The sequence below is a fragment of the Acinonyx jubatus genome, chromosome B3 (assembly GCF_027475565.1).
Source record: "Acinonyx jubatus isolate Ajub_Pintada_27869175 chromosome B3, VMU_Ajub_asm_v1.0, whole genome shotgun sequence".
NCBI lineage: Eukaryota > Metazoa > Chordata > Mammalia > Carnivora > Felidae > Acinonyx > Acinonyx jubatus.
In genome coordinates this window covers 67,579,642-67,594,495 of record NC_069386.1, presented here as the reverse complement: position 1 = coordinate 67,594,495, position 14,854 = coordinate 67,579,642, and the positions used below count along the sequence as shown (strand labels likewise).

Below are 14,854 nucleotides of genomic sequence, written 5' to 3'. Positions count from 1 at the left end.
ACATCATGAGCTGAGCAGAAACCAAGAATCAGACACTTAACCCACTGAGCCACCCAGGCGCCCCAAGGAATCTTCCTTCCTTGAACAGAATCCTATACTCCTGATCAAGACAACCCCAGCTGCCTTCCTCCAGGAAGACTGGCTTTCCTCCTCCTTTTCCTGACACAAATGCATACACGCTTGGTTTTCTCCATTTAACAAGCAAATCTGTTTGCAAACAGGAAGCTGCCAAAGTGGGAGGGTGTGAAACAGGCAAGCCGGAGGACAGTTCTGAAAATGCATCTGTGGAGCAGGAGCTGGATTTAGCCACACTGCTCAGCTTCAGAGATACTACCAAACCCAGGCATCCACTGTAGCACAAGAAAAGCCTTGAGTCCCATCCTCTTGAGCCCTGGTGACAGACTCTAGGCCCTGAAGGCTTTCCTCTCCTTTCCCCGGAGGGCAAGGAGACTTCTGCCAACAAACGTGGATAGTTGGTTGGGGTGGCTACAAAGTGATCCTACTGGTGATAACCAAGTAATTTGATGAAAACCCACATACCACCACCTGCTGCCTCTTCCAAAGCCCTAAAGAGAGCTGGGGGTTCTGCTGTCAGCTCAGTACCCTTGGAGGAATGGCATCAAAGACCAGATCCAGCTTGGGAACATACCTCTGGCATTTGGAAGAGGTCACCAGCAAGTCAGTGCCCAGAACCACCCGTGGCCTTCCCAGCCTTGGCCAAAGGGGCTGTTAAATGGAAAAGGTGCATTCCTTCACCAGAAACCATGTCCTCCACCAGCCCATAACTGTGTCTGAAAGGAAATGGATCCATTTCATGTCAACAATCACATTCATAATCTATTTGCCTAAGTGACTATTCTAGTAACTCCGAAACTATCCACTAAGGAGCCCAGTGAGTGGCAACAGCAGGTGTAGCTGACACACAGGAAACATAAATTTGATATTCCATTCACAGTAATATGAGATTTCTTGGCAGGCAACTGTGACAAATTCTTTCCTGGGGGTTAATTTGGCCCTCAAATATCTTCGTGGAGCTGATTACTACAGAAAACTTGCAAAAGACAGGACAGGCCATACATTTGCCAAGCCTCTGATAGTTTTCTCCCTATTTCTCAATGCTTATTGCCAAGGTGATGGAAAAATCCTCACTGTACAAAGAGAAGAGACCTGCACAAAACCATGGTTTTCGAGTGAAGACTCAGCCTCTCAGAAAGCATGGAACCACTGCTACCCCCCAAGGTCTTTTGTGTGTGAGCAGTAAGGGAGATCCACTCTTAAGGCAAAGTTGATGTGATTCAGATTTGGGCGGCTCTGTCCAATTAGCAAATAACTAGAAAATGATCATTTTGATGACAGAGCGTGCCCAGAGAACAGGTGGTGCTGCATCATCCCCCTGCATGTATCCTGTATAACCAATCTTTTATCTCATTCCTTCTCATGGCTGCATGTGGTCACACGAACTTCTCTCCACTATGTACATCTGAATGCAATGTACACAGCTGTTTGCTTGGATACTTGCAGCTACAAACACCTGCTTTCCTAATTCTTTTTAAGTAACCTCCACAGGCAACGTGGGGCTCGAACCTACAACCCCGAGATCAAGAGTTGAGTGCTCTACCTACTGAGCCAGCCAGGCACCCCTTCCTTTCGTAACTCTTAAAGGCAGGCAACATATTTGCCTGCAACCCTTAATACTGCAAAGAGGCCAAGGTGATGGCTGAGCTTTGTGTAGACACCATGACGATCTATTATTTAAGTTTCGTCTGCTTATCTTGTAGCTTTTCTCAGGGGCTCCGCTAGACAACTTCAGCTCTAGGGAAGCACATTTTCTAACAGCCAGAGCAAGAAAAACCCTGGCATAGGGGGCTGAGAAGTGATGCACCCACAGGAAGCCAGCTTGTAAGCCAGGGACAGAGAGTGGCAATGGTATCCCACTGCTCCCTCCACCCACGGCCATGCTGTGCAGAGCCCACGCCATTCCTAGCACTCTCAAGTTGAAAGAATTCACAGTGGAGCATTTCTCTGAGAGGTCTACACTGAATCCCAACTCTCCCTGACAATTAGACGAAAATAAGGCAGCCAAGTACACAGACTACTCGTTGCTTTCTGAGTCCTGGGCTTTCTTCACCTGGTAAGTTTTTCCTCTCAGACCCATTACAGACAGCTGATTTTGTGTTTGAATAACGAAGATGAACTTCAGTGACCAAAAGTTTGTCTAAACTGGTAACAAATCACTTTCAACATTTTGACACATAGTGAATAATTAATTTCTACCATGGAGGGTACCTGCCTGTTCATTTCAGTTCATCTCCAAGGATTCCAAATTAGGGAGCGTTGAGTCCCTCCAGTCAAATGTTCTGAAGAAGCAAAGCATCGTGGTTCAGTTGTTTAAAAATACATGAGGAGCCGTAATGCCACCGAGTCTGATGAGCTAGCAGGTCAGGCCCAAATATCTGCGTAATCGGTGTTGTGACATGCATTCCCCACGTGACTGCATTATACGAGACAGTCCCTCTTGTATCATTTATCACTGTACACAGAGCCCCAGATTGTGTTTATGCGGTGAGATGTACAATTTTTCCAGGTTCAAAGTCAAACAACGGAAAAGAAAAAAGGAAAGACCATCTGTTTTAACTTGATTTCTGTATTTGGGGGGTTTATACCTTCTTTGGACTGTCTCAACTAGCAGGGACATGATTTGAATCCCAGGATCACTGGGCCCTGGCTCTTTAAGCAGTCTCTCAGGTTATACTTCTCCATTCCAAGCTTTTTCAACCTCCAAGATAAATTCTTGATTTCCTCCCAGAGGTGGGTCTTCATTCATCTGTTTTTTTTAGTTGTAACTATAATTCCAGGAGTGAGAAACTCCTAACTTGGAAATAAAGATGGAATTAAAGGACCAGATTTTCCCTTCTGCCTGCAACAGAAAAGTAGGACAAAATACTGTATATGAAACAATGGTTTTCAAGACATAGGGCATCAGTTAATGAAGGGAGAGAGAGCCATACAGCTGGCCCAGCTTCCTGCCCACAGCATGGGGAGGGGAGTCCAGGGGAGTCTGAGTAAAGGAGACAGAGCTGAGAATCTGGAGAGACCACAGTGGCAGTGTTCAAAGGACAGAGTGCCAGAGAGGACAGAGATCCAAAAAGGGGACACTGCACGGTTTTCTGAACAGGAAGGCCTGTCCCATATTTCTAAGTAGAATACAGTTACCTGGTCCATTGGCCAAGTCAACTGGGTAACTGGAAATTCTCTGCCTGTCTCAGTGTTTACAGACAGAAAGGCCACTGGTTAGTAATCAAAGTAATCAGAAAGTGAACCACAGTTGCATTATGAAAAAGTGATGTTTACCTTTTTTTTTTTTTTTTTAACCATGCAAGGAGTGGATTTTGGTCACATTTGTAAGGAGCATTGTTCCAGGCATAGATAACTGAGTAGATGACTAAAAATCCTAAAAATCCATTTTTCATTCTACAGAAGCAGCAACTGAGGTCTATACCTGAAATATTAAAGTTTATGTTCTGCCCAGTAGGCTCACCAGATAAAATATAGGATGGGAGGCAGCATCTGGAATGTACTTAAAAGTTGTTTATTTGAAATCCAAGCTTAACTGGGTTTCTTTTTTTTCTTTCTTTTTTTTTTTTAATCTGGCAATTCTAGTTCAAAGCAATGCTACATAGAATAACACTACCAGGTTTGACTCTCTTGAGTGAAAGAAAGGGGAAAAAGAAGGGGCGCCTGGGTGGTTCAGTTGGTTAAGTGTTTGACTCTTGGTTTTGGCTCAGGTCACGATCTTGTGGTTCATCAGTTTGAGCCCTTCATCGGGGCTCCGTGCTAGCAGTATGGAGCCCGCTTGGGATTTTCTCCCTCTCCCTCTCTCTCTCTGCCCCTTCCTCACTTGTGCGCATGTGCTTGCTCTCTCTCTCTCTCTCTTGAAATTAATAAACATTAAAAAAAATGAAAGGGAAGAAAAAGAATACACACTCTGCTGGAACAACTCAGATGGTAACCATGTAACAATGCATGACTCATCTGACATCCAATGGCCACATGAGGAGTAAATGCCTTTCTCCAGATTCTAAGCTCGTTTTCTACAGACTCCACCAATTGTATCTTACTCTCTTCCACTTCCCTGGATCAAGGTTTCTAAAGCTATCCAACTTCATCTAATGACACAAAATCAAAGTTAACCACCACAGGATTGGTACCAGGTGAAATGGCAGGTCACCTCTTCAGTGCCTTCCCATCTCCCTCAGAGTATCAGCCAAAGTCCCCATCGTGGCCTCCAAGGCCCACTACCATACCTGCTGTTCCTCTGTCACACCAAACACAACCCAGTGCAGGACCTCATACTTCCTGTTCTTTCCATCTCAAATTCTCTCTGCAGGTATCTCTAAGGCACCCTCTCTCTCTCTCCTATCAGTTCTTTGTCCTGGGAGGCTTCCTCTTGGCCTCATGCACAGCCTCTCCTCAATAGTTTGTTCCATTCCTCTTCTGACATACAGATTTCCTGGCTTATTTATTATCATTCTCTCTCCTGTCCTAGAATATATAATAGGGCACGGACTTTACTTTGTTCATTGATGTAGCCTCAGAACCTAGACTCAAACCTGACATATATTTGGAAAGTAGTGAACATATGTTGAGGGCATCAGTGGACTGGCCCAAGGTTATTCACCATTGCACCCGGAGTGCCTCCACCTGACAGCAAACTTTCAGCTATGTCCAAATTGATTCGTCAGAACACAGAGCTGGAGACTATTGCCTGAAGCAGACAAGGTGGCTACACTGACTGCATTATTTGAGGATTTGCAGGGCAGGGCTGCCTGACCCCCAACAGAGAGCCTCTGTCCACCGTTTCATGGTAATTTTTTATTCCTTGACTCTTAAAAGCTTTTCTTTGAAAAAATCTCCAGTGTCCACGTTCTTGGGAGGCAATTAAATCTCATTTTCTCAACACTTTCAGTGTCAGGCTGATATGAACAGATCACAGAGATTTTATGGAAGCCGAATGAGGGCAGAGGTGAGGAAAAACAGTTGGAGGATTCCTGAGAGGGAGCTGGAACGTCCGAAGGTCCCAGTGTCTGGCCAAAGGGAGGTAGTCTGTCACCAGTTGATCCACTCTTTGAAGCTCTTTCCTCCTCTATCACCTATCCAAGCAGAGAAGGTAGTGATAAGGAAGCATTTCTTTGGGGGCACCTGGGCCGAAAGTCAGTTGGGCATGTGACTTCAGTTCAGGTCACCAACTTGCTGTTCCTGAGTTCAAGCCCTACATCAGGCTCGCTGCTGTCATCACAAAGCCTGCTTGGGATCCTCTCTCTCCCTCTCTTTGCTCGTCCCCCACTTGTACTCTCTCAAAAATAAACACTTAAAAAAAAAAAAAAAAGAAAGACAGCATTTCTTTGGCATCCAATGAGATTATTTCCATATATCCATGACAAAGCACAGAATGTGCTCTGATGAATCACTGATGCTCTTTCCATCCCAACCCCCTGCTACCATTGTATCCCCTTTCCAGCCACAGTAGTGAGCAGGTAACTCAGGGTAAACTGCCAGAGTAACGTATCCTTCTAGGTACACTGCTTAGTTCACGGGTGAACACATGACTTAAACGAGGCCAGCAAGGGTGCTTTTCAGACTATGAATACTTGAGAAGAGAGACACACATTCTTTTCTCCAAGATGGACAGTGGTAGGGATGCTATGGGCCTGGAGCCATTTGTAGGCCTCCCTGCCCCCAAAGAGAGAATCTGCCTAAATGTGTAACAGAGGACAGTAGAGTCAACCAAGGGAAGCAAAGTCCTGATGATATCATCTAAATCTTCAGATCAACTCGGACTGAAGCCAACCCTGTCAACTGGACTATTCGGTTACATGAGCAAATAAATTTCCCTTTTTATAAGCTTATTTGAGTTGGGTTTCTAGCATTTGAAACTGAATGAACACCATTAACACACCTCATTACTACCCACAGGCCTTACATATTTGTCAGTGTCAGAGAAGCATTGGTCTGTCAAATGAGCTGACCGCTATGCTGTCTACAAGAGAATGTACGTGACATATAATATACACAGGTTAAAAGAATATATCTGCATACCAAAGAGATCTCATGGCTCTCCAGATTTGCTCAGCCCTATTTCTTTCTACAATGAAAACCAAGATAAACCTCCCAGAGTCCCAGAATCTTATTTTTGGCCCATAATCATAGCCAAATAACTCAGTGAAAAGGCCTAAGGAACATCCCTAGAGAGTGGACACAAGACAGTTTATAAGGTCACATCTCACCCAGTTAAACCATGCCACATACTTAGTGTATCAGGAGACTGGTTTAGAGCCACTGTCCCCGATGCCAGGACCGTGGCCTTAAGGAATGAAAACCAGCCATGGCTGCTTGCTCAGACTGCTAAGCTACCTCCCAGCCTAAAAATACTCACCCAAGATGACCAAATTTTTTGTCAAACATGTACAAGAAAAACCACCGTTGATTCAGAGAACACTATGTATTTAAGTATGTCCATAAACATCATCTCACTGGGGCTTTCTGAACAAGCTAGAAGTAATATTGCTCTTACCTTCCAAATGAAACAACTGAGGCATGTGGAAACATTGCCACTTGCTCAAAGATCACACAGCTAGTGGCAGACCCAGGACATAAACTCAGGTAATTTAACTTAAGGATTCATACTCCTCTCATTCTGCTTCCAAGTTTTCCCAAGAGATAGCTCCTAGGGTACCAGACATCAAAAAACAAAAAAAAAAAAAAACCACAAAAACCAGGGGTGCCTGTGTGGCTCAGTCAGTTACAATTCTTGGTTTTGCATCAGGTCGTGATCTCACATTTTCGTGGGTTTGAGCCCCACATCAGGCTCCACACTGACCGTGCAAAACCTGCTTGGGATTCTCTGTCTCCCTCTCTCTCTGCTCCTCCCCTACTCAAACTGTCTCTGTCTCTCTCAAAATAAGCTTAAAAAACCACCCCCCCCCAAAAAAAACACACACACACACAAAAAGATTTTCAACATAAATATTAGAAGTGCTGATGAAAAGTATACACTCTAAGAAAGAACAAAAATTAACCTACAGTTTTCAAAAATCAGTTTCAGTCCTGTTCATACATTATGAATTTATTATGAATTTTTAATTATTTTCCATTTGTGTTAAGACTTTGTTATGGTAGCTAACACCTTCCATAAGTAAGTTTCCATTTTGTTGGTATGTTAATTGTGCGAATTAACTATTTCAGTAACAGTAATTGTGCCAGGAACAACCAGATGGCTAAAGAGAATGGTCTAGCCCAAGGAACCTGAGCTTTGAGATCAGATACACTTATAGATAGTTTCAGATAACAGCCACCCCTATCTATGTGACCTTGGCCAAGTTCCTTAGTAGCTCTGAGGCCCATTATTTTAATTAAGAATGGGTAAATATTTACCATTTAGAATTACTATGAAAATTAAATGAGCACACAAACATGTAAATGTTCAGTGAATGAGTTCTTTCCCTTTTTTTAAATGTCTGTTTATTTTTGAGAGAAAGAGAGAGCCAGAGACAGAGAGAGAGCATGAGCAGGGGAGGGGCAGAGAGAGAGGGAGACACAGAATCCAAGGCAGGCTCCAGGCTCTGAGCTCTCAGCACAGAGCCCCACGCAGGGCTCAAATCCACAAACAGCAAGATCACAACCTGAGCCAAAGACGGAGGCTTAACTGACTCAGCCACCCAGGTACCCCAAATGAGTTCTTTCCCTTTAAAGATAACCAATATGTTTCATCATTTATAGTCAACAGTCTATGTGACAAACAACAGCGCAAGCAATATTTTGATTTTACATCCTGTCATCATATCTACTAATAAAAGGCACCGCTCCAGATGCAAGCTAACAGTTATTTCACTACCACATCACCCCTGAAAGGGAAAGGCAAACACTTGTGAAAAAACAGGAACATGTGGTCTGCTATTACAAGGGAGGAATATCCATACAAAATAACTGCTTGTCTCTTGAGTTGACAAGATATTCCATATGTGTTTTGGCAATTGCATTTACTTTTTTTACAGCTCCTCTAAAATGTTGGCTGGCTAAGAGTCTCTCTTCTGGTTTTAATTTGGAAACCATCCAGAATTTATTTAGAGAACTTGGCCAAATGGAATGATAGGTAAAGGTATTTTGAGGAAATCAGAGAAACAATGGACTTGATTATAGGTAGTTTCTACTTAACCATTTATTTTCAGCGTTGGTAGGTTATGGATACACAGCAATACTTGAATTAGTAGCTACAAAGCTGATGGGATCCAAAATTATAACTATTTACTTTGCTAAGAAAAAGGATTCATTTTATATTTTATCATAGTACACTAATTTAAAACAATGTAGCATACATGTTTACCGAGAGTTCTGTTGTCACAGAATTCTTATTCTACGGTGAAATTTACAATTGACCTAGAAGAATCTTCAGAGATTTCATCAAGCCTACAAACACTCAAAGACTCACATCTTCATTTCTTGCATACATGTATACATATTCATAGACTAAGGATGTTTATATTTAATATATATCAGGCATATACATTACTAGATAGAAGGTACTGTTGACACTTATAAAGTATTTCAATTCATCTCTGATTGCTTAAAACATCTGACATCCACCAACAGTAAAAAAAAACAAAACAAAACAAAACAAAAAAACAAAAGTCAGCATTTCTCAGTGCAGTCTTGAATTAGCTTCATGGTTTTAAACATATATCCTATTTAGAGTTCAAATTTGCTTATTTTCAGAAACCCGAATATTTTGTTAAAGATACTGGCTCCAAGTTTAAAAAAAGAAAACGCACTATCACAAACTGGTTTAATTGGCTACCTATGCACAGTTATCAAGAATATACCAACATCAATAGTTAAAACATGCTAAAAAGCTCTTTCATCAGTTACTGGGTTTCAAACCTCTTTATAGAGTCCTGGTTCAGAAACGAAGTCTTTAAGATTCCTCATGTCCAAATCAGCCATCCTGGCCACTCACTCATTTCTAGACTGCTGCACAATAAACACACAATCTAAAATAAAACACCAAAGTGAAATGCCATTCAATAATCCTGGGTCTTGTCATTCATGGTGGACTTGTTCACTTATGGCAAGCTCACGGCCGAGGCCAGCACTGCCCACCCATATCTATCTGTGGTAAGCTCACCAACTGCCCTCATCTCTGCAGCTGACACCATGGTCAACCTAATTAGTCTCGGCCCTATCAGGCATATGATTTCATACCAACCAACAGCACCAAGTCCTACCAAGACAGAACACAAACTTGATATCTCAGCAGTGAGTCTTCTGAGTCCTTGAGTAGTTGTCCCTAGGCCCCCCCCCCCCCCGCCTAAAGGCAGTTCTAACTGACTGCTCTTAGTCTGTGCAGGATTTATACCGAATGGATCATCCTCACAGCTGGTGGCCTAAGTCTAGCAAAGCTGTTTAACATGTCAAGTTCAGCCGAGTATTAACAAAAACAACAGTCTGTCTAGATTTCCAAAATGAATTAGGCACGAAAGTAGAGGTCTGGGTGAAGCTGATGAATAAAAGATATTGACCCAAGGCAGACTGTACAGAAAAGAAACAGAAAAGAAGTTACAAGTATGCACGGCAAGTATGACCAACACGATACAACTGGTCACACTTGTCTCAGGTTTGATGCGACTGGTTTATGAAGGCCTCCTACATACCTTCAAGCTTTGGGGAATGAAAATCAAATTAGGAACTAAATTCCATTTTCATTTACTCATCGTACCACTTCATTGGTGCTATTTACTGCCGTTACTCATCTATAAAATGCAAACTGTTATGGTCTCCTTGTTCTCTTATGGTAACACTTGTGAATCCATCAACCACAGAGTCAAGTATGAATTTAGTAGGGTCTTATAAGCTCTTTCCTGATATTCTATAGGTAAGTATCTCCAACCAAGAAAACATGCTTGAAATACAACATTTAAACTAATTTCTATTCCCTGTCCCTGAAGCCAACCTCTCCCTAAATACCTTTAACCATTTCTGCAGATCATTTTTGTAGATGTTTTGTTTCTCCATCTACTACTTTATAATAATCATGGGGAAGAACTTCGTCTTTCTCTATGAGGATAAACTTGGGCCTTGCATCTTTTTAAAAAGGCACTGTTGAAATTAATGTTCACTTAGAAAATTTGGAAAACACAAAGGATAAAAAAATAAAATTAAATCACTACAGTCCCCAACCCAGAGATAATCACTGTTAACATTTTGGTAGACATTCTTTAAGTGATTGAGACATAGCTTTGAGAAAGAGGAAGAGAGAAATCATAATTAATTACAAGATGCTATCAAATATGATTTATCATAATAAATTATCAGAGTGGAACACATAAGATGTATCTTTTTGTCAAAAAGATTTAACAATGGAAAATAATTTGTCTTAAAGAAACAGGTCAATCTTATTTTCCACGCAACATCACACAGAACATAACTCTTTTGTAACCCATTTTCTCAATTAAATGTTATGAACATTTTTCCATATAAAAAACTATGCTACAGGTCAGAAATTCTGGAGTTTCCAGGATTTCTACAGCATCATTTAAATGGCCATATAATGTTCAGCTCGGGGGGGGGGGGGGGAGTAGAAAGAGCTAAATACAATCTTTTGAAGGCCTGTTGTAGGATTTTTACCAGATGGCTTAAATGTATACAATATGTTTAGTGCACTTGTGAAATCAGACACCTGAGACAAGAAAGTTATATTCATCCTAACCAAGGACATTATTGCAAAGATAAAATTAATTTTTTGAATGATCCTTAGGAGTTAAAACTGCTCTATGAATGTAATATAGGAAGCACTTTCCTAGGTGTCCATCAATAGATGAATGGATCAAATTGATATATATATACACAATGAAATATTATGCAACCATAAAAAAGAATGAAATCTTGCCATTTGCAATAACATGATGGGTCTTTGAGGGCATTAGGTTAGATAAAGTCATAAAAACAAATACTGTATGAGCTCTCTTATATAAAGTATCTAAAAAAATAGAGAACAGATTGGTGTTTGCCAGAGATGGGGGTGGGGGCAGTGGAGAATGGTTGTCCCAACAAGGCAGAACTATTTTTAAAACCTCATAATAGCTGAGCAACCAACTTGTTAAATGAGATTCTCTAGGGACATACCTTTCACATGGTGCAGATAAGAAAAGCATTAGTTCATATTTGGCCTGAGGTTGTTAATACCTTTAACATGTCCTGATAACCAGAAAATATCTCTTGGAGAGCCAACCATTATTTCAGGGTAACCAGAGGACAGTGAGTTTTGAAGGCATGCTGCTGGCCTTGCAAATCATTTATGTAGAATGTACCTTCCCACGGTGCCTTTGCTTTAGGTGATTATGATTGACTGAAATGAGTAGCTCAGAGATCAGAAGGAAGAAAAGGATACTAAAAATCCAAGAACACCCTTTAAACGGTAACTTAGCAATACCACTCCCCATTGGAGGCCAATTCAGGAGCCTTACTATGGAAGCCTTTTTTTAAGGTTAAGAAAATCAAGCACCCTTACTCCAGCATCTTACAAAATTGCCCCTTTCCCTTACCTTGTTCTGCACAGATCCCCAGGAAAGCCAACAGTCTCCATGAAAGACGGTCTGATTAGTGACAGAACTCAGCCCTCCATAGCTATCACAGACCTCCAGAAAGGGAAATGTCTCAGAGCCCCACCTGCTTTCCCCCAATGGATCAACACAACATTGTGAGGGCCAATCAATTACCTTCATCACTGGGAGTGAGCTTTAGAGGAAAAGAAGTTACAAAAGGGCAACCCATAGGGTGTGTGGGAGGAAGTTTTACCTCTTTGCCTTGGTGGGAGGTAGGGCTCCTCATTCAATTTATTGCTCAAATCAATACACTTTCAAGAGTGAAAAGGTAAACTATCAACAACTACCTATGGTTACCTTAGTGTTAAGACCTGCCTTAATGTGTTTGAGTCTCACAAATTTAACTCTGTATGGAAGAATTCAGACACAAAAGAATACATACCCAATTCTAGTTGAATGAAGTTCAGAAACACGCAAAACTTCTCCATGGTGTTAACAAGGCAGGTTAGAGTTTTACTTAGGGGATGGCATAAGAAGGCGAGGGGAAAGAAAGGGTAACACGAGGGATTCTGGTAATTCTGATCATTAATTTCTCAAACTGGGTGGGGTATAGACTTTGGTAATTCATTGAGCTGTTACGGTATGTGCACTTTTCTGTTCTACTTCATTTAGAAATTTAAAAGCCTTCGGATTTGATTGTACATGTAATGTGTACATATGTGTATATACACCTATCTCTATAGCTACAGTTGTAACCAGCAATCGCCATAGATACAGCTTTCTTTCAGGTTTACTTTAGGATCTGCTATGTCACTTTTCTCCTTGCCTGTGGGGTTGGGAAGGGACAGGTCAAGCAGCTGTGGCCCAGAATCAATTCAGGGTATCCTTTTGAACACACAGAGAGCGAGCTTGGTTCCAGATCAACTCATTTATTACATTTTAACAACGCAGATCTTAATAGCACTGTAAATGTCTGTAAATTAACTAATGAGCAAATACAAACAGTGTCACATAAGTCTTACCACAGTCTTTACCTCCTGTTTGGTGCTTGAGCTGGTATAGTAGGGACTGCTCTTAGTCTTCTAATCCGGGCCGAACTAGGTCAACCTGGCACACTACTAGGAGATGATCAAATTTACAATGTAATCGTTACAGCCCATGCTTTTGTAATGATTTTCTTCATAGTTATGCCTATTATAATTGGAGGATTCGGTAACTGATTGGTCCCATTAATGATTGGAGCTCCTGACATAGCATTCCCCCGAATGAATAATATAAGCTTCTGGCTCCTTCCTCCCTCTTTCTTACTTCTACTCGCTTCATCTATAGTGGAGGCTGGGGCAGGGACTGGATGAACAGTGTATCCACCCCTAGCTGGCAATCTGGCTCATGCAGGAGCATCCGTAGACCTGACTATCTTCTCACTTCACCTAGCAGGCGTTTCTTCAATTTTAGGTGCTATTAATTTTATTACAACTATCATTAATATAAAACCCCCTGCCATATCTCAATACCAAACACCTTTGTTTGTGTGATCAGTTCTAATCACTGCAGTCCTGTTACTTCTATCACTCCCAGTTTTAGCAGCAGGAATCACCATGTTATTAACAGATCGAAATTTAAATACCACATTCTTCGATCCTGCTGGAGGAGGAGATCCTATCTTATACCAACATCTATTCTGATTTTTTGGCCACCCAGAGGTCTACATTTTAATTCTACCCGGTTTTGGAATAATCTCGCACATTGTTACCTATTATTCAGGCAAAAAAGAACCATTTGGTTACATGGGAATAGTTTGAGCCATAATATCAATTGGCTTCCTGGGCTTTATCGTATGAGCCCATCACATGTTTACTGTTGGAATGGACGTAGACACACGAGCATACTTTACATCAGCTACCATAATTATCGCCATCCCTACTGGGGTAAAAGTATTTAGTTGACTAGCCACTCTCCATGGAGGTAATATTAAATGATCTCCCGCCATACTATGGGCTTTAGGTTTTATTTTCCTGTTCACCGTAGGAGGCCTAACAGGAATTGTACTGGCTAACTCTTCACTAGATATTGTTCTCCATGATACATATTACGTAGTAGCCCATTTCCACTATGTCTTATCAATAGGAGCAGTATTCGCTATCATAGGAGGCTTCGTCCATTGATTCCCCTTATTCTCAGGATACACTCTTGATAATACTTGGGCAAAAATTCACTTCACGATTATATTTGTAGGAGTCAACATAACATTCTTCCCTCAACACTTCCTAGGCCTATCTGGAATGCCACGACGTTATTCTGATTACCCAGATGCATATACAACTTGAAACACAATTTCCTCAATAGGCTCTTTCATTTCATTAACAGCAGTCATACTTATAGTTTTCATGGTATGAGAAGCCTTTGCATCCAAGCGAGAAGTGGCCATAGTAGAATTAACCACAACTAATCTTGAGTGATTACATGGATGTCCCCCTCCGTATCACACATTTGAAGAGCCAACTTATGTATTACTAAAATAAGAAAGGAAGGAATCGAACCCTCTTTAACTGGTTTCAAGCCAATGCCATAACCATTATGTCTTTCTCAATTAAGAAGTATTAGTAAAATAATTACATAACTTTGTCAAAGTTAAATTATAGACTTGAATCTATATACTTCCATGGCATACCCTTTCCAGCTAGGCTTTCAAGACGCCACATCCCCTATTATAGAAGAACTTCTACACTTCCATGACCATACATTGATAATTGTATTCCTAATTAGCTCATTAGTCCTTTATATTATTTCATTAATATTAACAACCAAGCTTACGCATACAAGCACAATGGATGCTCAAGAAGTAGAAACCGTCTGAACTATCCTGCCTGCTATCATCCTGATTCTCATCGCCCTGCCCTCCCTACGAATCCTTTATATAATAGACGAAATTAATAACCCCTCCCTCACAGTAAAAACTATAGGGCATCAATGATATTGAAGTTACGAGTATACCGACTATGAAGACTTGAATTTTGACTCTTACATAGTCCCTACCCAAGAACTAAAACCAGGAGAACTGCGGCTACTAGAAGTCGACAACCGAGTAGTTTTACCAATAGAAATAACCATTCGCATACTAATTTCATCAGAAGACGTACTACACTCATGAGCTGTACCATCTCTAGGTCTAAAAACTGACGCTATTCCAGGTCGACTAAACCAAACGACCCTAATGAGTACACGACCTGGATTATATTACGGTCAGTGCTCAGAAATCT

The 14,854-nt window shown here is 41.2% G+C and overlaps 1 protein-coding gene and 1 pseudogene across 1 annotated transcript in view; one reads left to right on the top strand and one right to left on the bottom strand.

Annotated features, from left to right (window-relative positions):
- The window catches only part of RYR3 (ryanodine receptor 3), a 525,783-nt gene that overhangs the window by 419,167 nt on the left and 91,762 nt on the right, over window positions 1-14,854 (bottom strand). The window lies entirely within an intron of this gene.
- On the top strand, window positions 12,624-14,191 carry LOC128315974 (cytochrome c oxidase subunit 1-like; annotated as a pseudogene).